Source organism: Sciurus carolinensis, chromosome 9 (assembly GCF_902686445.1).
Source record: "Sciurus carolinensis chromosome 9, mSciCar1.2, whole genome shotgun sequence".
Classification (NCBI taxonomy): domain Eukaryota; kingdom Metazoa; phylum Chordata; class Mammalia; order Rodentia; family Sciuridae; genus Sciurus; species Sciurus carolinensis.
The window spans coordinates 140,702,795-140,729,262 of NC_062221.1; the positions used below are offsets into that span (position 1 = coordinate 140,702,795).

The 26,468-nt window shown below is 45.6% G+C and overlaps 1 protein-coding gene across 4 annotated transcripts in view; it reads left to right on the forward strand.

Annotated features, from left to right (window-relative positions):
* The window catches only part of Pcbp3 (poly(rC) binding protein 3), a 230,443-nt gene that overhangs the window by 38,252 nt on the left and 165,723 nt on the right, over positions 1-26,468 (forward strand). For 2 of the 4 annotated variants that reach the window (XM_047564155.1, XM_047564153.1), the window contains exon 2: positions 13,457-13,561. The exons of the other annotated variants lie outside the window; for them this stretch is intronic. The gene's annotated coding sequence lies outside the window, so the exon portion shown is untranslated. The remainder of the gene's footprint in view (positions 1-13,456; positions 13,562-26,468) is intronic. 4 annotated transcript variants of the gene reach the window in all.

The window sequence follows — 26,468 nt, forward strand, 5'->3', positions numbered from 1 at the left end:
ATCGAACCCAGGGCCTTGTGCTTACAAGGCAAGCACTCTACCAACTGAGCTATCTCCTCAGCCCCTGAATTAATCCTTGATGGGATTAATTGAAGTGGTAGAGTGTGACTGGGGGAGGTGGGAATTGGGGCGTGGCTATGGGGTATATATTTTGTATCTGGAGAGTGCAGTCTCTCTCTGCTTTCTGATCTCCATGTGAGCTGCTTCCCTCTGCCACACTCTTCCACCATAATGTTCAGCCTCACCTCAAGTTCTGACTATTGAGACAGCCTTCTATGGACTAAGACTTCTGAAACAGTGAGCCCTCTAATAAACTTTTCCTCCTCCTTTACAGTTGTTCTGGTTGGATCATTTAGTCACACCAAACGAAATAGCTGACTAAAACAGTGCCCAAATTCTTTTTGAGAAATTAGGCTCTGGAGTGGTTTTTGAGGATTGTAAAAGCAAGTTGGGGGGCAGGATGACCTTTCCAACAAATGGCGCTAACACAGTTTCCCACAGGCAGAAACCTGAACTGCCATCTAATCTCACACAGCATACAAAAATTAACTCAAAGTTGATGGCAGACCTAGACGTAAAATGCAAAATTATATAACTTAGGGCCAAAATGGAAGAAATCTTTGTCCTTGAGGGTTATACCTGTCATGAAACATCATCCATAAAAGAAAAATTGATAAATTGGACCTTATTAAAATTGAAACCTGTTTCTAAGCAAAGAACCCGTTAAAAGGATGAAAAGGAAAGCTACAAACTGGGAGAAATATTTGAAAATCATATACCTTAGAAAAAAGACTGGTACTGCAATATATGAAGAACTCTCAAAAACCAACAGTAAAGCTAGAAGCTACACAAAAGACATGAAAAGACATTTTACCCAACAAAATATATAGATGGCAGGTGGCATGTGAAAAGATGTTCAATATTATTAACTTGTCAAAAAATGCAAGTTAAAATAATGATGAGGGGCTGGGATTGTAGCTCAGTGGTGGAGTGCTTGCCTCACATGTGTAAGGCACCAGGTTCGATCCTCTGCACCACATAAATAACTAAAATAAAGGTATTGTATCCATCTACAACTATAAAATTAAAAAAATCATGATGAGCTATCACCTCACATCTATTAGAATAAGACAGAAAATAGTAATAATAGCAAGTGAGGGTGAGGATGTGGAGAAGCTGGATGCCTTGTACACAGCGGGTATGAGACATGTGATAGCCTTTCCAGAAAACAGCTTGGCAGGTGCTCATGAGACGTTGAGTGGCCATCACACAGCCCAGCAGCATCGACTCCTGCTCATTGATCCCAGAGAGATGAGGACTAGGTTCATACAAAACCTATTAAAACAGTCTCTGTAAGCTCATTGAAATAGCCAGAAACCGGAAAAATGGGTAAACACACTGTGGCACATCCGTGCCTGGAGTACACCCAGCAATGAGGACTGACCTCACTCATGGTAGAGTGTCTGGGTGACTCTCCAGAGACTCAGCTGGGTGAAGAAATCAATTCCATAGGACTGTGTGTTGTTTATCTCATGCCTGTCCCATTGTTGAAATGGAAAGTTACAGATATGGAGAGCAGATCAGTGGTTGCCGGGGTGAAGACATGGTGTCAGGAGAGCTGTGGTCATGGCTGTACAAGAGAAACAGGATCCTTGTGGTGGAAATGTTCTCCATCTTGACTGTGCCAGTATTATTATCTTGGCTGTGACATTGCTCAATAACGTTGCAAGACATCACCATTGTAGGAAGCCAGGTTAAGGGTACACAAGTATCTCTGTGCTCTTTTTGCAACTGGGGGTGAATCTATAGTTATCTCAAAAATCAAAAGTTTGGTTATGAAATGTAAGTCACTATCATGCCATCCCTCTTTGCAAAACTATGTGTCCCTTGTGTAGTGTAGGGAATGTTCTTTCCTGCCCTCTGCCCTGCTGGTTTTGTTAACCCCTTAGACAACAACACATAGCCACAGATTAACATGTTACTTCCCTTTTTACTTTGGTTTCCAGAGAACAGTCCTTCAATTCAAATTTATGGAATACCTCCCCAGTGCCAGGGCTAGTTTTAGGTGCTTGAATGATCTCAGTGAACACAACAGAAACCCTGCCCCCAATGAACCTTATAGCCCAAGAGATGTGATGAAGATGTCCTTGCATGTAGTCACAGAAGCAGTGCAAGACAGGGGCGAGTGGCTCACTTTCTCACAGGGGTGCACAGGGCTGCTCTCCTTGAGAAGGTGCCAGCTGAGGGAAAGGCCTGGTGAAGGTGAGGAACCTGGACAAGTGGGTACTTGGGGAGGGGAGGGCAGGAGCCCCACACAGGAAGGAGAGGCGGAGTAGCTGAAGTGGGTGCTGGGGTGGTGGTGACTGAGGTCACATGCCTGGGGATGGAGAGCAGTCCTGCAGGACCTTCAAGGTCAGTGGGAGAATTTGACTTTTCCTGTGCAGGAAATAGGGAGCCATTGTGGGTTGTGAAAAGAGCAGTGCTGTGAATGGATTTAGGCTCCTACAGGATGACTCTGTTGTTGCAGGGAACAGGGGCAGGAGGAGCAGCCTGTTAGGCAGCCATTCTCCAGAAAGCAGTGTAGAGGGTGAAGAGGGTGGGCTTGGAGTGCAGCTTGAGGCAGAGCCCTGTCAAAAGTGAATTTTGGCCCCATAACCTGGAAAGGCAGCCTGGATGTTCTCCTACATAGGGAAGCCCTTGGGGCTGGACTGGGAGAAGGGGAGGCTGAGGTGTAAGCCCTCAGTGCTGGACAGGGAGGGAGTTAGGCTGAGGGTGCAGTTGCATTGGTCGCTTTGGAGGTAGGACAGGCCATGGCACTGTCAGTCTCTTTTGGGAGAGAGGACTGGACAGGGATGATTTGGGACTGATTTGCATTGAGATGGATGGATGGGGACTACAGAAGGACTTGCGGATCCAGGCCTGAGGGTGCAGCCCTCTGATGTCAAGAGATCAAAGGGGAAGACTGGGAGGGACAACTGGTCAGCTGGAGGGAAGCCAGAGCACTGCCTGCAGCTGAGTAGGTGGTGGTGAGGTGTCAGATGCTGGAGGCAGCTCCAGGGGACAGTGGCAGCAGCCCTAGGCAGTGTGCAGTTGCTGATTGGCAGGAGAAGGACAGGCTTGGTCCAGGTTAGAGCAGAGCCAGACTGGAACCAGGACAGCTGACGACAGCAGTGATAGTTGACGTAGCTCACATTTTTCCTGCAGAAAAGCGTAAGGAAATGTGGCAGTTGGTGGGGGGAGTGGGACCTGGTGGGAATTTTTAAAATGCAAGACACACCAGCCTATGTTTGCTGTGGTCAGCGAGTTGGCTGCAGATGAGAGGCTGCCTGGACCCCTCCTGTGCCCGACCACCGCCCTCCCTTTGACACAGGCGCCCCAAGGGGCTCCTGGGGAGTGTCATGTGCCGCAGAGGAGGTAATGGGATATGGGAAGGAGGCAGACATGGAGACATAAAGCACTGTCTAAGTGAAGGGCAATTGTATTTGAAGTAATTTGAAGATTGACAGGAAATTCATAAAGGGAATATGGAGTTCCATTTACAACAGCAAGAGATTGCCTTGTCCATAGCTTCCTGACCTCTGGAGGAACAGCAGTCGTTGCTGGCAGAGTTCCAAAACACGAAAATGTAAAATGGAATTGAATAATCTCTCCTAAATCAATTTTGTGAGCCAGACGACCTGCAGAGTGGTGTGATATAGTGCAGGTATAGGACATAGCACTGCTGGCTGCTGATACATCATGGCACTCATTTTGAAGATAGTGTAGTGCCCGCTTCCCTTTAGTTTCTGAAACCTGTTCTCCGTAACTAACCTCCCCAGGCCAGTCTTCAGGACGCAGCCTCTTTTTCTGCCTTGGGGACTGCTGATCTGAGTTTGTTGTGAGGGTTACTTTGTTGGCTGTGAGGTGCTCTGTCAGACCAGCAGCGAGGCCATTATTGGTCCCTCCTGGGGCTGGTCCCTCCTCTGAGCGCTGAGTGGTTGCTCTGCATTGCTTGAACTTGGGGCATGGCTGCGAGTTCAGGCTGCTTCCTCAAAGTGTGGCTTGTCCCACATGTTTTTTCCTGTGACAAGCCAGGCCCTGTAGCAGGCCATGGAGATAGCTGCTGGGCCCAGGCAATGGGTGCTGCTGCTCCTACCTGTCCTGGGAATACTTTCAGCACAGGGCTCCACCCTTACAGGCAGGGCCTGTGTGCGAGGACACAGCACTTGTCAGCAAGTGCTGGTCCTAGGTTGAACTCAGGCAGAGTGGCTTAGTGACCACCAGGGTGGGGCACAGTTTGGTCCTTCACCAGCTCTGAGGCCTCACAGAGACCCCTGTTGCCCTTCATGGACCTCATTCGACTGGACCATCTTCTGTGTACATGGAGGCAGGGCCTTCTAACTACTCCACATGGGCTTGGCACTTTTCCTTGAGATTCTTAGGGTGTCTGAGCCTGCTTCCACCTGGTTTCACCTTTTAAGGCTTTTCAAGGTCTTTTGGACTGGGAGTTGCCAGGTGAAATGCCCACCAAGGTGAATCCCTGCTTAGGATATCTACATACCTATGGCTGCCAATTGCCAGGGATCTGCAGGTGTGTTTATGGTATAGTCTCTTATAATGTTTTCCCCCTCAACTTTGTAAAATCATAAAAGCCATTTTTAATTCACAGGCTGTACAAAACCAGCCTGTGTACCTTTCTTTTTTGCCCCTGCTTTCCCCTGCCATAAGCCTGGGAGGCAAAAATAAAACATTGACTTGGCTGTAGTGCAAACTGGCCTGGAGAGGACCCCCACTGCCTGACAGTCCACGTTCAGGTGCCCAGGCTCAGGCGCTGAGTGCATGGAACTGCCTCATGCTGTGGGTGTGCCTGGTGCCGTATTCTGAGCAAGTCTTTTCTCCTGGACCAGCGTTTCTCTCCTTGGGCTGTACATCAGCATTACGTTGAGGCACCCAGCACCTTCTACAAGACAATGGTGCCCAGGTCCCCCAACAAGGAAAGTTAGAATCTCTGGGGACCCCATCCCCACCTCTTTCAGAGCTCCCTGGGTGTCCCAGTGCCGCAGGGCAGGCCCCTCAGGCCCAGGCTCTAGCCTCTAGGAGCAGTTTGCTGGCTCTCTGCCATAACCCAGGCGGGTGGGTCATGGTGTCTCTGGTGTGCAATTTTCCTTTCCTCTCTGCCCTCCCCTCTTCTTTCCTTACCCCTCTTCCTCCCCCTCTCCCTGTTTATCCCTCTGTTGCTCTCTTTCCCTCTTTCTGCCCACCCCCCACCCCAGCCTATATCCTGACATGCTGTAGGATGAGCGAGGTTCTGGCTTGTCAGCAAGTACTGGTCCAGTTAGCAGGAATACCTCATGGTATGAGGAGGTCTCTTAGCAGGCAGGCCAAGCTCCAGCCAGGCTGAGGGCAGTGTTGATATGCAGAATCCAGGTGTCCCTCTGTGGAGGTGTGCTACTGCCTTTTAGATGGATCCCTGTTTTCTTCTTCAGTTCTATGTGTCCCAGTTCCAGGGGGATGTACACCTGGGAACCGCTGTTTGTTTCAAAAAAAGATACCAATATTTACCTCTGCAACTTTGCTCAAACAGTTTAACAGTGTCTAGAGGGAGGGAGGTAAGAGATGACATGGATTCTCAGGGCTATGAGGCCCTTGGTATGCTTGTTTGTCTTCTGTAGTTTTTGTACTGGTCTCTGAGGCCCCACCCTGCTCTCACTCACTAAATGTCATGTATGCTGCTAGAACAAGAGTGGAAGGAATGAGCCTCCCACCTGACATACTCCCTGATAGAAGCCTCAGAATTGAATGCTTTTTTGCCTCCGTGTATCTAGACCAGAGCTTATCAAACTCTAATGTGCACACAAATCTCCAGATTCTGATCCAGTTGATGTTAGGCGTGAGAGTCTGCATTTCTGGTGATCTCTATCCACACGCTGAGAAGCTTTGGGCCAATGCACATGATCCTCCACTGAGGCACAATCAGATTGACTCTGGAGTGCACATCCCAAGTAAGTGAGGGAACTGAGAGGGAGCTGAATCCAACTCAGAGAGCCCAAGAGAGCCCACTCGGCTGCCCTGCAACTCCCTCCTGGGGTTTGTGCATGCACCCTGCTGGAGGCTGGCATTAGCTGGGCTGTGTAAAGGAGCATGTTCATGACCAGTGTGGGTGCTGTGTGTGTGCTGGGGGTGCATCACAGCGGCTTCCCTCACCATGGTTATGGGCGGTGCTCTGGCTGCCTGAAGGTATCTGTATAGGTGGGGTCACCTCGTGGGGGAGACTGTACAGGAAGGGCAACAGAGGGAGTCTGCAGTAGGGTTAGGTGACTCTAAAAATCCTGTCCAGGTCCAAGATTCCATACTCCAGGGACATGTTTGAGATCCTGTGTTGATCAAGAAGCCAGGGATGACAACAACACTGTTTTGCTGCCTGAGGTTTGGAAACCATAAAACATCTGGAAACTAATCATTTTGGATCCTCCCACTGTTCAGGAAACAAAGTGAAGGGACCACTTGTAAAATAGCTCTCTACATAAGTAAACCTAACAAAGGTGGAAGAATAGAATCAATGTTTCATTAAAATAGAGCAAGAAAAGCTAGAACTGTAGCTCAGGGAGGGAGTTTGGTGTAGAGTTGATCTCTTCAAGGTTCTGAAGTGCTCCGGGAATTACTGTCCAAGAGCTAATGCATATTGATGGGCGTGACTCATGGGGCTCTGTGAAGCTTTTAGGCCCTGGCTGGGGTTCAAGGCACAGACTCAAGATGCCTCCTGGTTTTTCTCCTGTGGAAGAATCCTTTGTTCCCCATGGGAGCCTTTGTGCTAGTCACAAAATCGTCCATTGTCCAGAGAATGCTGCACATGGCTGGGTGGGCCCTCATTACAGATGGTGTGTGCACATCCCTGGCTATGTGTGCAGAGGCAAAGGGCCTGGAGGAGAAGCCAACCCCAGCTCCAGCTTAGGAAACATGATTTGTAAGGTTAACTCCCTTGCTTTCTACCTGTGAAACTTTTGGAAAAACCATTTAGCCTTATGGGACTGTAGTTTCTAAATCTATAAGGAGAGAGCAGTAGTCCCTATCTGGTGGAATTGGTGTGAGGAAAGCAGCAGTGTCTGGGAAGTGGACTGCCATTAGGTCGTGACCAGTAAGTGCAATAAGAATTTTCTTGTGTCTGGAAGTGATGACCTGCCTTCTAGAATATTCAGTGTCCCAAGCTGAGTATTCAATGTCAGAGTTAATGACTATTTTTGCAGCAGATCTAATATTTTGTTCTGTATCTGTTAGGACCAAACATCCCATACCTGTGTCAGAAGGAAACACGGCTCCCTAAATATACCACAGGTAGTAGGGTGCCCTGACTGGAACAGTCTGGAGTGCTGCCTGCAGCACTGTGTTCTGTGTTCTGTGTTCTCCTAAATATGCATCTGCCCTGACTTCCACAATATCCATGCAGAAGATGGTGATGACTCTTCAAATTTGACAGTACTCTGGGACAATTACTGTTTTCCCACCAGGAACAGACTAATCGGTGGCTTAAGTCTTCTTCTTTGATACTTTTTTTTTTTTTAAGAATAAATGTTTCATTTTAGAACCATTTTAGATTTAAGAGTTATTCTGAAGATAGCTTAGACAATTGCTGTGTGCCCCATGTAGTTTAACATCTTACCTTAGTAAGCTACATTCATCATGGTTGAGGGCCAGTGCTGAGACATTGCTGTGAACTACCGTCTGTCCCTTGTATGTCCTCAGTTTCCCCTGATGTCCTCTTCTGTTCCAAGATCCTGTCAGGGACCCATTGCAGGTAACCGTCAAGTCTAGGTAGGCTCCTCTTAGAGGCTGTGCTGGCTTCCCACACTTCTCTTGTTTTTGATGACCTGGACATTTTTGAGGACTGGTCAGGTATTTTTAGATTGCCACTCTACTGGGAGCTGCTGGGGTCTGGTGTTTTCTCGTGGTTGGACTGGGGTTATGAGCTTGGAAGGAAGACCGCAGAGCTGAGCTGCCATTTTCCTCATCTGCCAAGGGTATGCTGTCCACCTGGCTTCTCACTATGATGCTGACCTGGACACCTGGGGTCCCACAGTGTCTGTTTCTCTTTCCATCATCCCCTTCTTGGGAGGATTCACTATGTGCAGTGCATGCTTAAGGAATGGAAAGTCGTACTTCACCTCATTACTGAGGTTAGAATGTCTCTGTGAACAGTTTTTGGATCATTGTTGGTGATTTATCTGTTTTCTCCCATTTATTTATATATCAACCTAAACTCATGCATATTTATTTTATACTTTGGTTTACAGTTCCATGCTGCATTTTTTTTCTCAGCTCATTCTAGCTTTGGCCCTCTGGAAGCTCTTCCAGTTGGCTCCAGTGTCTCCTTGCTGCCTCGATCATTGTGTGTGCTTCTTTGTTAAGCACTTCTTTACTTGGCATTGTGTGGTGCTGCAGGCTTACTTTGTGTATTTCCTGCCCTCATCCTAGGGTTAGCTATTTCTCCAATGGTTCCTGGTTCCTTTGATCAGCAGATAGTATAAGAAACCAATGTTTGGTTGCTGGATCTACATGTAGCTACTGGATTTTGTTGCTTTAGGTCCTTCTAACTGACAAAGCAAAGGAGGTACTTGTGTGTGCCAACCTGTACAATGCACATATCTAAATACTCTACATGTAGACTTCTGTGTCTATGTTAAGCTAAATATCCATTCATATGGACATTTCTAGCTCTGGTCCAGTGCCAGATGGATCACTGTAACCTCCCCATTCTTGTGTGTAACCCCCACGCCAAAAACAAGACACCTTGTTCCCATCATCCACCATCCCTTTACTTAATTCTTTAATGTTTGGGTTCCAGTGGACACGCACAGCAGTGTTGGGATTGTTAAGTCATTTCTCCCTGGGGATGGCCTCACCAACTGTAGCGTGGCGCTTGTTTGTGTGAGCTTTCTGTCACCTTGAGTCTTGCAGACTCCACTCACTCCAGAGCTCCTTATTTCCCACCCTTGGGTGAGACATTTCATATGTCTTTAGCGCAGTTAGATTGTGTCCTCACATTCCTCATTCTGTCTTCGAATTCCCCCACCTATCTAAATGATTTTTGTAAAAATTAAGGTTTACATTTTATGCTGTAAAATTCTGTGGATTTTTTTTTTTTTTTTTTTTTTTTTTTGCGGTGCTGGGGATTGAACCCAGGGCCTTGACCTTGCCAGGCAAGCACTCTACGAATTGAGCTATAACCCCAGTCCAAATTCTGTGGATTTGACAGCCGCTTCATATCTTATAGTTGGCATCACAGTATTACCAGTATAGAGTACTTTTACCACCAGAAAAATTCCCCATCCTCTGCTCATTCACCCTGTCCCTGAGTCCTGATGACCATGGATCTGTTGCCATGCTGTCATTTTGCCTTTTCCAAAATGGCTAATAGTTGGAATTGTACACCACACAGCTTCTCTAGACTGTCTTCTTTTACTTAGTGATACACCTTTACAATTCATCTGTGTCTTTGTAGCTTGACAGTTCATTTCTTTTTCTCACTGATGGTACTCAATCCTATGAATGTGCCAGCTTGCCTGTCTTTTCACCTATCGAAAGGTGTCTTGGTTGCTTCCAGCTTTTGGCAGTCTGAATAAAGCTGCTCTTATAGTTTGTGTACAGGCCTTTGTGTGAATGTAAGTTTTCAGCCCATGTGGGTGAGACCAGGGAGTGCAGCTGAAGGTGGTCTGATGAGAGCACAGTTAGTTTACAGGGAACCAGCAAGCTGTCTTTCTGAGTGGCTGTGCTGTTCTGCATCCCTATGTGCCAGCAATTGTTATTTTCAATTTTTTGGATTTTAGCAGTTCTAACAAGTGTGAGGTTTTGTCTCCTTGTGATAGTGTGTACTTCACTAACTTTGCCAGGTTTTTATTTGATTAGCTGTTTTTGAAAACTGACCCTCTTGTGCCTTGTTACTGGATGACTTGTCCACAAGTCTCCCACTAACAAGGTAAATGTTGGTTTGCAGTCAGCATCTTATTAGCTTGAGCTGTTTTTGAGGTCCACATTCTTCTACCCATTATGATTACACATTTCTATGGAGGCTACTTCTTTTTTATAATTTATAGCAGACTCTTGCTGCCCTTGCAGTGAACCATACAGGTCCTCAGCTGCTAGGACCACATGGGAATTTTGGGATAAGTGTATTATCTAGACTTTAGGAAATTACTTCCACTAGGAATACAGTTGCAGATTTCAGCATGCTACCACATCTCAGAAGTTGTCCTTGGCCTCCTTTGATCTTTCCGAGAAACGCCCCACTAGCCAGCCCCATGGCCTTACCTTCCTGGTCTCTGGCATTGGCTGGCAACCTGCCCTCCAACTTGACCATCACTTCTCCTTTTGGTTTGGACAGCCTGGGCTGAGCCTCTGACCTTGCTTTTACTTCCCATCTGCCAGGCCTGCCTGTCTGCAGACTCTATGCCCAGTACTGCCCACGTGGCTGGCATAAACACAGCCTTGTCCTCCATTCAGTTTTCCTGCTCTCCCCAGGAGGCGGCAGTGTTGTCTTTTGCACCAATGATTACCTTCTGAGGGCAGCGGGTTCTCCCTACCTGGCGCTAAGGCCATTGGCTTACCTGTCCCTTCGTTCCTTGTACATACCTTCGTCGTGAAGACGAGCCTGCACCTCTGACCCTGCTTGCAGCCTGTGAGGAGGGCTTAGCCTGCACAGTCCCAGCTGGAAGTACACTGCAGGTCCCTGAGCACTCTCCTTTTGGGCTGTCCCACACAGGTCCCTGGGATGAGGTTCTGCCTTATTCCCACCATGTTTTTGAGGGCCATAGGGAAGATGTGTAACCATGTGGCATGTGACCAGTCCACTCCACACAGGTTCTCTGTGTGCATAGGCTTAAGCTGTCATTGTGTCATAGGTGGATTCCTGTCCCCTGGGTCTTGTTCTTGCCTGCTTCAGTGGAAGACTCCATGAGGAGACCCAGGATGCACTGCAGAAGATGGCCCAGCTCTGTAGGGCACTTGCCTTGAGTGGAGCTGACAGGACTGGAAGTGGTTGTGGGCAAGTCAGTGCGCGGTGGGACATCCCTGTAAATTGTAGACTTCATAAAACTGTGCATTTAGGCTACACTAACTTTATAGCAGAATATTTTTTCCATTTGATACTCTTTTTTTTATAGCCTACTGTGACTTTTTTCTTTATAAACTTTAATTTTTAAAACTTCCTAACACTTTTGTAATAATACGTAACTTCGTAATCATATTGTATAGTTGCACAAAAGTATTTTCTTTCTATTTTTATTCTGTAAACTCTTCTATTTCTAAATTAAAGAAAAAATTTAAAATTTTTGTTAAAAACTAAGACAAGCAGTCATGCTAGCTAGGCCTGCACAGGGTCACCATCATCAGTATCGCAGTCTTCCACCTCACCTCTTGTCCCATTGGAAGGTCTTCAGGGCAGTGGCGTGCATGGAGCCGTCATCCTCTCTGATAACAAGGCCTTCCGGAATCCCAGGAGCTGGACTGAGGCGGCTGTACAGCAAGCTGTCCTTCTAAGCATAAAGGATGCCTTCTAACACAGTGACTGAAGTGTAGCATGGTGCACAAGGAGCAGGCATCGTCTTTGCCAGTATGCAGTGTGTGCTTTGCATAGTGGTGAGCTCTGCACTGGGATGCGGCAGGCAGCAAGAGGTTGTTCATACCAGCACCACCATGTGGGCACGGCTTTGTGCTGGCATGGCTGTCACACTGCCAGCCAGGGTCAGCTCCATCGTGATCTGTTGTTTGTCTTGCTGTGCTTCCTGGGCTGGTCTCCAACTCTTGGACTTAAGTCATCCCCCTGCCTCAGCCTTCTGAGTAGCTGGGACTACAGGAGTGTGCCACCATGCCCAGCTCAGCTGCATTACAGTCTGATGGGGCTTCTGATTATGTGTGGTCTTCTTCCACTAAGACACTTCGGGTGGTATATGACTAGCTAATAGCTAAACCTAAGTATGTAGAAAATCTGTCTATGTGTAATTACTAGAATGTAGAGAAAAACTGACTGATGAGGAGAAATTGATGTCTGCAATCATGTGAGGTATTTTGATGTTCTCTTTTCAGTAATCATAGGTCAAATGCACACATACAAATAAAAGTATTCATGATTTTAGTGGTGCATACATCCAGCTTTACGTCTTCACCATATAAAAATGTGGCCAGCTAGAGTGCACATACCCTCTTGAGGCACATGAAACATTCCCCAAATCTGTCCTTATATTTGGTTACAAAGTAAATTGCTAATTCTCTCAGGCTGTGTTCTTTGACCAAAGTAGTTAAGTCAGAAATCAATAATAAAAGCACAGAGAAGGAAGCCTTATATGTAAGACATTTTACAACACTAAAAATCATTCAATTTAAGGAGGAAGTTCCAGTGGAAATATCTAGAATTGGACAACTCTAACCATGTAAATAAAAGTCTCGTAGTTGTGCATTGCTTGACTGAAGATCAGTCATTTAAGTGTCCGAGTTAAAAACAGCAAAAAGTGGAAGAAAGGAAGGTTAAGAATGAAAGTTTGCAGGGCTGGAGTTGTGGCTCAGTGGTAGAGCACTTGTCTGGCATGTGTGAGGCCCTGGGTTCAATCCTCAGCACCACATGTAAGTAAATGAATGAAATAAAAGATCCATTGACAATTTGAAAAATGTAAAAAAAGAATGGAAGTTTGCAAAATGAGAAAAAAGCATTTCTTTTATTCCATTAATATGACATAACACATTGATTTTTGAATGTTAAACCAACCTTCCTTTTTTTTTTTTTGTTTGATCAATCCTATGTGGTGATGGTATGTGATTCTTTTTTATGTATTTCAGGATTTGGTGTTTTGTTGTGAGAGATATTGGTCTGTGATCGTCCTCTGAGGTCTCCGTCTGGTTTTGGTGACTGGGTACTGTGGGCCTTGTGGAGTGAGTTGGGATTTATCTTTTCCTCATTTGCATTTTGGGAGAGTTAATGAAGGATCAGTGTCAATTCTTCTTTAAATATTTGGCAGAATTCACCAGTGAAGCCACGTGGTCCTGGACATGGTCCCTTATGGAAAGTTTTTTGATTACTAATTCAATGTCTTATTTTAGGTTTATTCAGATTTTCTGTTTTTCTTGTCAGTTTCTATAATTTGTACATGTTTCTAGGAATTTGTTCACTTCATCTTGTTTATCTCATTTGTTGGTGTAAAATTGCTCATAGTGTTTCCTTTAACCCCTCCCGTGTAAGTTTGGAAGTAGCATCCTCTTTCATTCCCAGTTTTAGTTATTTGAGTCTTCTCTTTTTGTCAACCTAGGAAAAGGTTTCTCATTGTTGATCTTTTCAAGGAACCAACTTTCGGTCTTTTCTGTTGTTTATTTTTGCTTGAGCATTTGCTGTTTCCTTGAATCTGCTTGTTACGAGGTTATTTCCTCTCACCTTTCTTGTTTCTTTAGGTGAAGTTTGGTTTGCTGAGTTGAGACCCTCCTTCTCTTTCAAACGCAGGTGTGCCTGCTCAGGCCGTGGAGGACGCCCTGCGTTGCCCTCCCTGCTGCGGCTGCTGCTCCTGCCTGCAGAGCTTTCCTGGAGCTGGGAAGGGGATGGGGCAGGGTAAGTGACAGTGCCACAAAGCTTGCCATTCCTGCCAAACAAGGCCCCGCTTGTTTGTTTTCTTGAACAGATGACCCTTGGATTGCTGCAACCTCTTGATTAATTTGCAGAGTTCTTAAAAGTTAATTATGACCATTTTTGCCAGTGTTCTCTCTGATTTTATGGAGGGAGAGCTGTTGGTGGTCATTACCCTGCCATTCCCACTGATGTCAGTTACCCACTATGTTTTATACATTTTTTTTTAAACTGATGTAATTGCTACAGGATATTTTATGGAAATTGATGAACTGCTTCTAAATGTCCCAAGGAAATAATTTGTATAAGAATAGCCATCAAATTTTGGAAAAGAACAGCAGTGCAGTGCTGCTGATCCTGATGTAAGAAAGTTCTAGAAAGCTGAGCAAGTGAAAACAGTCTGGTGCTTGTGCAGAAGCAAGTAGTCTGGAACCTGGCTCCTATAAGGTGGGAGCATGTTGAAGTTCTGCCTTGTGTCAGACATGCAGGAGGAATGCAGGGAGGGCGCATGTGCCTTTGTTTCAGCTGTGGCTAGTTAAGCAAGGTTGTGTCATACCCTGTCATGCAGATGTATGACTGAGGCTGTGGAGAGGGCGGGCTCCACATGGGCACAGGCAACTGGGGACTACCGATGGGAGTGCGCAAGCACAACCATTGCTGGGAGGGTTGACAACAAGGAATGGACAGGGGTGTGTGTGGAGAAAGTTACACTCTGGAAGTAGAAGAGGGAACCATTTTCAGTATAACTAGTCACGATAGCACATCTGAGAGCTGAGTGATCACCAGGTCCCAGAATCTCCATAGGCAGAGTCACCACACACCGTGTCCCAAGGTTGGCAAGAGAAAGGGGCAGTGTGCAACAACCGACTACAGACATGGCATCACCAGATGGACATGGAAAGACAAACAGCAGTGGGAAGTGGCAGGTGTTTGTATAGAAAGAACATTGCTGCTGTTAGTACTTTATTTTGGGGTCAATATGTTAAATACATATACTAGTCAGTTTTTAAAAACCAGTTTCAGTAGTGTTAGTGACTTGTTCTTTAAATACATTTGCAGTAACAGCATACAGAAATGCAGTGGCCACAGGATTTATTACTGCATCTAGTCCTTTGAAAGATAGAGATGCACAGCAGTTTTAGTTCTCCATCACCTCTGTCGCTACCCTCATAGGGTGGCAGTGGTTACACCGATGCTTCTGCCTTGCCTGTACAGATGACCTGCAGCGGACTAGCAGTAGCATCTCAGACCAGCAGGGAGTAGTCTGCACAGGTCAGAAAGGGAGTTGATGAGACTGGAGATTTGGTTTGCATATTCTGATATGGTTTGGACTTTGAGTTCAACTTGAGCTCCTGTTTCAGACTTGGAACTAGAATGGTCATTATCCTTTTGAATGCAGAGATGGCTGCAGTGTGGCTGGAGCCCCCTCTGGGCCGCAGTTTGTGCCACCCAAGGCTGCCTCCAGATGTTTGTAGGTGTCTTGTATTATGGTCAGGACACTGTGTGCCGGTCCCTGTGATTTTTTTCCTGCCTCAAGTTGTGGAAGTAGCTATTTGGCAAATCACCCCACCACTACAAAGAGGAGTAGTACAAGAGTATTCATGGAGTCTACCTTTGGTGAGAGAACTGGAGACAAATCTTTATACACTGAGCTCACAGTGATTTCTACCCTCCCCAATTTGATTCTATTATCCTTAGATCCATCTAAAAATTATTCTTATATGAAAATGCCAGAATTTCTTCTCTACGATGTATCTAAATTTGTTGAACCTTTGACTAGGAATGAATGATGCCTCTTTCTGCACCCCTCATGTACCTCACTGATTCCACTCAGTCACATCACTGTCAGGTACTGAGCAGGTATTTCATGCAAGGAGCCCAGACACTAACCAGGGTGGGAGGGTGCTGAGCCTCTGTTCATAGATGAGGCCAGTGCACATGCATCATCATAGACCGTCTTACTGGCATGGCTCTGTAGAGGTTTTCAATGTAGAGTTGTGGCCAGAATCAGAGACCAAGGGTGCCATCTCATGTGTCTGAGAGGGTGACTGTCAGGAAGAGGCTTTTGGAGGACTCTTTTTCCATGTATATAAAAAGCTTCAAAAATATTTATGGACTTTGACTGAAAACTCTTATGAATTTGCCTTCAGAAGACAGTCAGGTAAGTGCCATATTTATGTGTGGAGAATGTTCATTGTAGTATTACCTTAAAAAACTAAGGATTGGAAACAGCCCAAATGCCCAATGATAGAGGACTTAATAAATAGTTACTATACTGTACAGCACAGGGGAATGTTAGGGAGCAGCTAGTGTTTGTGGAAATGATTCATGACACACAGTGTGGTATGACCTGCAGGGGAGTATATGTGTGCCTGGCCTGTGGCACATTAGATGTGTGCTTACAGGCTTCCAGAGGTTCAGCCTCAGCGTCCATCTCTGAGAGATGGAATTGCTGCTGATATCTGTTTCACGAATTTCTGAATTCTCTAAATTTTCCTCAGTGACCATATATCACCTTCATATTCATAGGAAAATAAATATATGTTGTTATTACTAGATGTGAATATTAATCTGATCTTTGAGCTGCAGAAGCATTTTTCTAAGCATAAAAGTAATCCAGATAATCTTAAATAGTAGATGTTTGATTTTCAAAGACAGTTTTTTTTGAATGTCAGTATAAATTATTAAAAGGCTAAAATGTTATGAAAATTTTCTACAAATGTTACAGATATAGATATACTCCATTGCTTGGGGAGAACATATAATTGATGTCATTTGTTTTAAAAAATAGGTAGATGTGCTTAGAAGAAAAATACTCTCTTGCTGTATGTGGAAAGTACTTGGAGTTGCTTTCAGACGTATTTCTTGTACTTTTCTATACTTTCCACACAGAGGGCAGGTGTGGCAGTTCATTGTATTGGATAGCAGGGCTGGGACTACCTCTGCAGGAATCCTGCCTTCCTGGGAGGTTCTGAGGCAGGGCTGTGCAGGACTGATCTTTGTCACTGATCGATTACCATCAGGAAAGTCCAGCAGATGTATTTTAGGCAACTTCAATACTTCCTGTTTCTGGTCCTGGCCATGAGAGTGACCCACTCAGGACTCGGACAGTAACAGCAATGCAGTTTAAATTTAAACTTAGTAAGTTCATGTAGTGGACATTGAAGTAAAAACCCCTTTATAAATTATTGCAAATTGATCATGAATAAAGTCCATAAATATAATTTAGAAAGACCGAAACATGTGTGTCTGTGCCTGCACTCTGAAAAATGTGAGTGGAAGTGAGCAGGTGTGTGGGAAGACACTGAACTCATGTGTGGAAGGAACTCAGTGTCCCCAGTGTCTGCATGAAGGCAAGTGCAGTGGGGTGACCAGGCCCTGGTAAGCGTGGCCTGCGCGTTCTGCATCCTCCAGCCTCGTCAGGTGCATCACAGCCAAGCATTGGCTTCAGGATGCTGCGTTCTGAGGTGGAGTAAAAGCTCACCCCTGACTGCGTCCTTCTTCCCGTGAGACTGTCTGCAAGAGGCTCATTACTTAGAAATGATGATTGCCTGGTGGTGATTCTGTGATGGGAATTGGGACAGGTCATCCTTGCCTGTCCTTACCCCATGGAGGCCCCTTTCCCCTCACTTCTGCACCTTCTGCTTCTTGTTGGCACTGTAGGATTTGGTCCACTTTGCTGCAGGGGGCAAGCTAATGAGATGCTCTGTCCCCCAGATCTGGAGAAATTCAGAGTCAAGCCACCCTGAAGTCAGATCCTTGCAGTGACCTGCTTAGTGTTTGAATAAAAATAGCATTTGCTGTTCTTCCTTCAGTGAGATCTCTCAGAGTCTAAGCCCCCTGCAACACATTTAGCAGAAATGGGACCTATGAGCAAATTTCTAGGAGCCATACTACCAGTTGTGCCCAGCTGCAAAACCACCAACATCCTGGTGTCATTGCAAGCCTGAGACTGACAAGGGGCATCAAACGTGTGGGTGTGTGGGGTGGTATGTTAGAGGAGGTGAGGGCAGAGGAAACCCAGCTTTGGGATGGGGCCTCAGTGGACTGAGAAGGAGCCCTCCTCCCACAGTTGGAGCAGCACGGCTGACTGTTTCAGACTGGTGGAATGCAGAGGCTGCGTCTGTCAGGGCCATCCCTCTGAAAGTAAGGAGCATGTGTATGAGAGGTGCATGCTCTGGTTGGAACACTGCAGTATTCTATGGAACTTCCTACCTAACAGTAGGAAGCTTACAGATACGAACTTAAGGAAACCAACCTGACTGTGCCATGGCTAAGTCTTCTGAAGGCATCAACAGTTCACTTGTTTCTTTTGCCTTATCACTTGTCTATTAATCTCTGTAATGAAAACATTCTGTTGTGGGTGTGTGGTTTCATGTACAATGCCAGGGAGTGTCTGCAAACCTGGGCCAATGTGGGAGCCTGGGCTCTGGGTTCCTGTGAGCCCAGGACCCATCAGCAGCAACTCTGGCCTGAGTACCTGCCCACACACAGTGCCTGGATCCTGAGCAAATGATGTCTGATCAGAAGTTCTTGTGAATTGCAAGCGTTTCTTGTTAGGTACAATGTCTTCCCCCACCTAAAAGATCTGTTTCATCCTATGATTAAAAAAAAAAGCGGGGGAGCTAGGCACATCCTGGGCTTCCCAGCAAACTTCTCCCTGAAGTTCTCTCATCTCCAGTAGGGATCTGCCACTCAGGGAGAGGATCCTACCCTGCATACTGGTCCCTCATGGGAGACATGTCTATCCTCAGGTGTTCAGGTGTGTCCCTGTCCATCATCAGCCAAGAGCCCACCTCATACAAGACCTCGTCCAGGTTCTGGGGTGTGACCTGGGACACAGATGAGATTCCTGCCACTGTGGGAGTTACTTCTAATGGGGGTGAAGTGTCAGTAGACTCATGCTCGATGGTCAGAAGAGAAGGACTACCTAAGAGAAGCTGGCTGCTGCCTGGTCCCACCAAGTGGTCAGAGGAGGCCTTTCTGAGGAGGTGGTGGCCCAGTTGGGTGACAGGGAGGAGCCAGACATGTGCTTCAGGTAGGAGAGTAACCAGATGTAGGATGGATTTGGTGAAATGGAGGGAGAGAAAGATGTGCTGCTGTGGGGAAAGGGCATCTGGGGGAGAGTGGTCAGGAAGGCAGGTGACCAGACAGTGACTGAGGAATTGGGTTCAGCCTTTGGTGCAGGACTGTTTGGCCTATGGTTCATTTTCAGAGGCTCACTCGCTGAGGCCACAGGAAAGGAAAGAGGGGAGTAGGTTTGTGCTGAGAGTGTCAGTCTGCAGGGAAACTGAGGTGCTGTGGAGGGATGCTGCTGAGGGCTGGTGTCAGAGTGTGCTGAGTATGGGCTCCACAGAGCATCGTCAGGGAGTGGGCGTGAGGAGGACATGGGATGATGAGGACCTGTGCAACTCAGGTGGGTCAGGCTTGGGGTGAGAGGGAGATAAGGACTTCAGATAATAGACAACTAAGTGGTTTGGTCAGGTGAACAGTTGTTGTAGGAGCTGGGTGGAGGCAGAAGGGAAAGGGAGACTAATTTAGAAATTATCAAAGAGAAAGACTATTTATGGCAAAGGACTGGGGGATTTACCTGGGGAGTGAGTGTAGTCAACAGAGAAGAGCAGAGGACCCAGTTCCCATGCCCATGAAGCTAATGGCCTAAGCCCAGCGGAGGCATGATGGACTGAGGTGGGCTGTCCCTGTGTGGTTGACAGTGGCTTGCTCCCTTCTATCCTGGATGGTGCTTTTGCCCCAGGCCCTAACTGTTCTGGAGCGTTAGTGGAGTCTGATCCACCCTGTTCACATCCTCAAGTAGCCTTCTCTCCTATCTGAGGGTTGCAAATACATAATACAATGTGGTTTGTCTGTCTGTCTAGTGGACATTTTGGTCCCTCTCTTGTAGGCCACCTGTGTTTTAGATTTCTTCTTCTGTGTTCAGGATTTGGAGGAAGATGTCTTCACATGACCTCTGTGCTTTATTGCTATTAGTTCTGTGTAATCTGGACAGCACGTGTTCCTCATTCTCTCATTCTCTGTAAGACCATTTTTTTCTTTTTCTTTCTTTTTTTTTTTTTTTTTTTTTTTTTGTGGTACCAGCAATTGAACCCAGGGGTGCTTAACCCCTGAGCCACATCCCCAGCCCTTTTTTATCTTTATTTATAAACAGGTGCCTTGCTAAGTTGCTGAGGCCGGCTCTAAACTTGAGACCTTCCTGCTTCAGCCTTCGGAGCCTCTGGGATCACAGAGTGTGCCACCATGCCTGGCAAGACCGTCTTTGTGTGCTTATTTATCACAGAGTGTGCCACCATGCCTGGCAAGACCCGTCTTTGTGTGCTTATTTGCCATCCATATATCTTCTTTGGTGATGTATCTGATCACATATTTTGCCCACTTTTAAAATTGTGTTGTCTGGTTTTTATCTGTAATAATTTTTATTTATCTTTTTGATAATGATAATTTGTGTTTTCTCCCTTTTTTTTTCCTGATTATTCTGGCTAAATGTTGATCGATATTGATCTTAATCAAAGAACCAACTTTTAGTTTCACTAATTTTCTGTATATTTTTTTTCCCAGCTTGAAGATTTCTAATTTTTTTCCTTTCTGCTTACTTTGTCCTTTTAGCCTTAGAAAGTCTAGGTAATTGAGACCTCTCTATTGTTTTTCCTAATGTATACATCTGTGCTATAAATTTCTTTCTTTTGCTGTATCCCACAAAGTATTGTGTTTTCATGTTTATTCAGGTTAAAGTTCTTTTGAATTTCTGTCACGATTTCTTCTTTGACCTGTGTTACCCAAATGTATGCTCTTCATTTTCCAAGTATTTGGAGGACTTTTCAGATGTTAGTTGTTTTTAATTTAATTGTTTTCTAATTTAATTTGCTTGTGTTCAGGAAACATTTTTTAAAACATCTTATTCCTTTAAAGTTTATTGGACCTTTTTCAATGGCTTATAGTATGGTCTTCAAAAATAGTCCATGATCACTTGAAAAGAATGTGTATTCTGTTGTATTTGAGTGTGAAGTGTTCTCTAAATGTCAATTAAGTCATGTTGGAAGAGGATGTTGCTTCTGTATACCTTACTGATATTCTGTATAGTTTTTAAAAAATAAATTTGATAGAATTTATAAATAAATAAATTTGATAGAAAAACATAGAAAACTCCCACTATAATTGTGAATTTATCTGTTTCTTTTGGTCCTATCAGTTTTTGCCTCATATATTTTAAGCTCTTTTATTACATGAATAAGCATTTAAGATTATTATTTTCTTTTGATGAATTGACCCCTTTTATCATATAATGTCCTTATTTATTTCTGATACTATAGTTTTTCTCTGAAACCTACTTTTTTGATATTCTTATAAGTGATTCCAGTTTTCTTATGATTAATGTTATCATGCTACATAATTTCCCTTTTCTTTTAAACTGTGTGTATGTTTATATTTAAAAGTGTTTCTTATAAATAGCAATTACTGTAGTTCTGCTTTTTTACTGAGTTTTAAAATTTCTTGTGTTTTAATTGGAATGTTTAGACCATCTATATTTAATATGAATATTGGTATGGTTGGGTATAAATTTCTCATTTTTCTCTTGGTTTTATATTTTTTCCCATTTTTATTAGGTCTCCCTATTCTCCTTTTCTGCCTTATTTTGTATTGAGTACTTTTGTGATCAGCTTGTTAATCATATCTCTTTACGAGCTTATTAATCATATCTCTTTGTTTTTAGGGACCTTTACGAGCTTATTAATCATATCTGTTTGTTTTTAGGGATTGCTTCGGGATTCGTTGCATATATCCTTAGCCTATCATGGTCCACTTATAGTAAAGACCTTACAACGGTGTATTTCTCTTACTTTTCCTGGCCTTTGTATTATTTTTTTCATTTTATTTCATGCCATTATACTTCTACATTGTCCCACAGTACATTGCTAATATTTTTGCTTTAAATGGCACATTACCTTTGAGAACACTCTTAAAAATTAAGGGAGGGGCTGGGTTGTGGCTTAATGGTAGAGCGCTTGCCTAGCATGTGTGAGGCACTGGGTTCAATTCTCGGCACTGCATATAAACTAATAAAATAAAGGTCCATTGACAACTAAAAAAATGTCTTAAAATAGTTTAGGGAAAAGGTTTGTATGTTCATGTGGTTCCTGTTTCTAGTACATTTCCTTTCTTTTTGTAGATCTAGATTTCCTCTTGTGCTGTGGGTTTCCTCAGGGTTTTCTGACCATGTTGGATTATGAGTGACGTCCGTGTTCATTGGGAGAAGCCACCATTTTATGCTTGTGTTTGCAAGTCCTATTTGCTATGTCTGGTGTTCTCTTCTGGTGGCCGGATGTCTCCCCTTGCTCTGGATGTCACCTGCTGGCTCTGGCTGCACCCCAGCATCTCTCTGCCCACCACATGGCACTTGTGCCTTTGTACTTTTCCTTTATTTTAAAAATAAACTTTTTTGTGCATACTAAAGACACATCGTGATATTATGGACACATACAGCTGGGAAGTTACATTGTGGAGAGTAGCACAGAGGACTTCTCACATGCTCCTCTTCCTTCTCAGGTTTTCTTGTGGCAAGAACAGTTAATGAGTAGACTAATTATTTTTTTTCTGCCTGATTTTTAATTTGTTTTTTAGTTAGTTGATTATCGTATGCCTTGGCTTAATTTCCTTCATGTTTTCTTCTGGTTGTTGGTCTTCTTGATCTATGTGTTGTCTCATAATCTTCACCAGTTTTTGAAACTTTTGGTCATTGTATCCTTAGGTGTGTGCCGTCTGACCCACCGCCCCTTGGCTCTCCACTGATGGCGAGCTTCTGTTGGGGTGGGGAGGTGGTTCCATCTGCCTTTGTGCTTTACTTTGGGTCATTTCTGCCTGCACGGATTGTCCATCCACATGGACTGCTCTTCTTTTGTGTTCTCTTATGCAGTGCTGGTCCCACGCAGTAGGAGTTTCATCTCAGATATCCTTTTCATCTCTAGACATTTGATTTGGGTCTTTATTGTTAAGCTGCTGGGCAGAGCTGCACTTAGTGGTGCAGACATGACCCAATCACAGAGGTCACACCCCTCCAGGTAATGCCACTGTCCCCATGCTGCACAGTCTCCAGTCCAGGCGGGGAGTGTGCACTCCTCCTGTGCCCTGAGCACCAGGCTGCTTGCTCTTTCTCTGGTTCCTCCCCTGGCTTCAGGGGTTTCACTCACTCCAGGTGCAGTCAGAGTCCAGATGAGCACCCAGGGGCTCTACCTGACTCTTGGGAGGTTTTCTTTGAGCAGCTGTTCTCTTTCTGGTTCTCTGCCCTCAGATTTGAGCTGCTTTTGCCACCCTGAGTTCTCAACTTGCGTCTCCTCCCCTTGGGGCTCCTGACCTTGCCTGTGCTATGGCAACTCCCCATGCTGCAGGCTGGGGCAGCCATAGGATACAGTGCATCTGCTTCCCTTCTCTCAGGGTCATTGTCCTGGGCTGCCATGGTTCCATGTCTGAAAACCCCTGGTTCCTGTCCTTTGTCCGCCATCTAGAGTGGTGGTCTGCGAAGCCCATCTACCTGGCCTAGAGAGCGTTCTTTCCTGCAGTCTCCAGGTGTCACCGCACTCCTGGCTGTTGTGGGTGTCCCTGTGAGTGGTTTACCTGCTCCTTCACCCTGTGTAGGGCGGGCCTCTCATTCCTGTCCTACAGGTGAATTGCTCTGCAGAATGGGGCCGAGACCTTGTGGGCATCTTGCGCTGTCCTGTCTGACCTCACCTCTTCTTCCCCCGGCCACTCCCATGGATTTAGAGGAATTTGAGGATCCATCCTGCTCCAGATTTCAGGCAAATGTAGAACTATGGGTCAGTTTGGATGGCTGAGACCCTAAGATTTTATCAATCTAAGTTCAGACCCAGTTTAAATCTAATCACTCATTAGGAAATTCTTTCCCTGGGAACCTGCCTTTGACCTTCAAATAACTGGCTTATGAATATTTATTTTAATAAATTAGTTTGATAAAATTTGATATCTAGGTTGATGTCTGTCTCTGGATTTGTTTCTTACCTATGATTTCCAATTTTAATTATTTTTTCTGAGGCTGTAGAACTATCGGTGGAGGGAGAGCTTCACATGTCCCCTGTAAGCGTTGCTTCTCAAAGCGCTGTCATGAAGATCCTGCCTTTAGACTGGACGGTTCTTTTTACATCAGCTGATTTTTAAAGTCTTGCTTGGCCTTGTGCCTGATGTCACATCTTAGCATGGGAGGGACCTGTGACAGACTGGGGCAATGGCAGTGTGCGTGGCACATGCTTTCCTCCCCCTCAGAACCAAGATCCTCCTTTCTGTTAACCTTTCTTCAAAGCTCAGCTGACCTGATGGCTCAGGAGGGGCCTGAGTGCTGATTGCGAGTGGCTTCACTGGACAGACCTTTGTGCCTGTGCTCCAGCAGTGCCACCGGCCCAGCAGTGACAAGCACTGCAGTGTGTGCCTCTAGCCACACGGCAGGTGGGTGGTGACTGCAGAAAGGCTGTGTGACACATGGCAGCTCACACCTGTCTTGGATGCTCTCTGGGGCCCTGGCTCTAGATTTGCAAAACTTCTTTAGATGATGATTTCTTTCAGGTTTTCCTTAAGATGGCTTTCTTTTTCTAAAGCTTATAGATGTTGTTTTCAAAATTTTCAGCAGAATACTTGTTTGTTAGCAGTCTCATGTGGAAAGCAATATGACCATAGTAGCTGCTAATATTCATGAGGTGCCTGATCTGCACTGGCTTTCTTGAGTTGACTTGAGTTTCTTGAGGTAGTCACATGCTTATCTTCACAGTGTCCGTCGAGGTAGGTATCACTCTGTACCCACTTTCCTAAGACTTGGGGAGTAAAGTAACTTACTCAAGATACCTTGGTTGCAAGAGGCAAGCAACAAGAGGGAGCTGCCTGCTATTGTGACCTCCTAGTGACAGCCTCTCCTTGGGACCTGTGGGCTTGGGGGTAGCCCGTCACTGCTGTGCAGTCCTGAATTTAGCAGACCTCCATCAGAGAGCACGGCAGGCACAGTGCAGTGACCTTCCAGAGCTTTCTGCTGCAGCAGGAGCATCACTCACTCGGCAGAGACAGTCCTCCAGGTGAGATGGTGGTGAGGGTTGGGGGTCTGTGATGTAGTACTGGTGTCCTGTTTTCCACAGAGGAGAGTTCTTATTAGCAAGTTGCTGGATCAGAGATTTTGTTCTTGCATTCATTCAGCGGATGTGCCGGGAGTGCCTGGCGTGTGCTGGACACTTCTCCAGAATCCTGGCATCCCTTTGGAGGGGTATGAAACATGGATACAGTCAGCAAATACATCCGTAGCGTGTCAGGTGGTGAGGACTGCTATGGAGAAACAAAGAATTGGGGTGGATCCTGGTACCACATGGGCACAGAAATAAGAAGGGTCCTGGGAGGGTGGGTATCTGAGTAGGTCCTTGTAGGAGGCACAAAGTGAGTCCAGGGCTGCTGTTGGGTTAGGGTTCCAAGCCAAGGGGAGCCGGAGCAGAGTCTATGGCAGACCTGCTTGGTGTGTTCATGGAGCCACCAGGCGCTGGTGTGACCAGAGCAGTGTGTGGAATGGAGAGGCGGGATCAAGGTTAGGGTGGCAGCAGGATACACGTCAGGGACCTTACAGCCATCACGAGGCAGCCTGTCAGTTGTTGTAGAGCTGGGCTGAGGATAGATCATGGTAGGATGAGAGGGGCTGGAGCTGCCTCACCTTCCCTTTCTCTGTGCTCAGTTGCTTCTGTTTTGTTTTTGTTTGTTTGTTTGTTTTTTTTTAATAATCCTAGAGCTGTTATGATACCTGCTTCTTAGAGGATATCCAAATTCCTATTGCCTTGGGACCAGCTTTATAATTGTGCAACTCTGGATCTAATTTTCACAGAACTCTCAAGGGAAGGGCCTCTGGAACTCAGACATGTAAACCACACTCTGTGTTGTGTCTCTTTTCCCTCATACTTTGGTGTTGTCTAAATTGTTCCTTCTGGCAGAAGGGGTACTTGAGTTCTGACCTTGCCTCCAGTTTTGGAATTAAACCAGTGTGCTGAGCTGGGTCCCATCACGGTTATCCCAGCTGTTGGTGCTGCACATACAACTCAGCAGGTTCCAAGTAGTGATGGCCCAGAGCAGCCAGATTGAGAAGAAGAGATGAGCAGTGTGGTTTGAACCATCAAGACTGTATGCAAGTGGGTTCCAAAGGGCTGCAACAGGCAGATTTCCCTGAGGCCTTAGTTAAATAAAGGCAGGGAGCTTTTTATAGGGCACCTGTGGCCTCTTCTGCAGGTGGAGAGGGAGCTGTTAGGAGCACTGCGCTGCTTGGAATGGAATGGTTCTGCTTCCATGGGCGATGCTGATTGGGTCCTGCAGTTGCTCCCCCTGGGACTCCTGGGTGGTGCAGGGAAGCAGAACAGAGCTCATCTGCAGTGAGTGCTTCCCAGGGGACACGGTGGCTTAACTTTCCCCACTTCGTTGGAGGGAGGTGAGTGCAGGCCTCCTCAGAGAAGCACAGGTGGTCCTTCCTGGTTCATGAGGAAGTTTCACTCCCTGCAGCTGGTTAATGGTGTAGCTACTCCTGGTCCCATCTTCCCTACACTAAGATCTGGGAACTAAGAAATAATGATTACAGACTTGGATGAAAGTTTTTATTTACTTCAAGGACTTTGATTCTTTGCAATAATGCATTGGTTATTTGCTATTTACATTTTTGTTCCATTACTGTAAGAACTTTAGAAATGGAACATTGGGAAAATATGAATAAGAACTTTAATACATGTCTCTAGTGAATGCAGACAGGAGGTTTGAGCATAGGAACTGACCGAGCTGCCCCCAAGTGTCTGTTCCTACAACAGGGGCCTCGGAGTGATTGTCCCTGCTCCTTCTAGTCCTTGCTAGCGAGGTGGCCTGC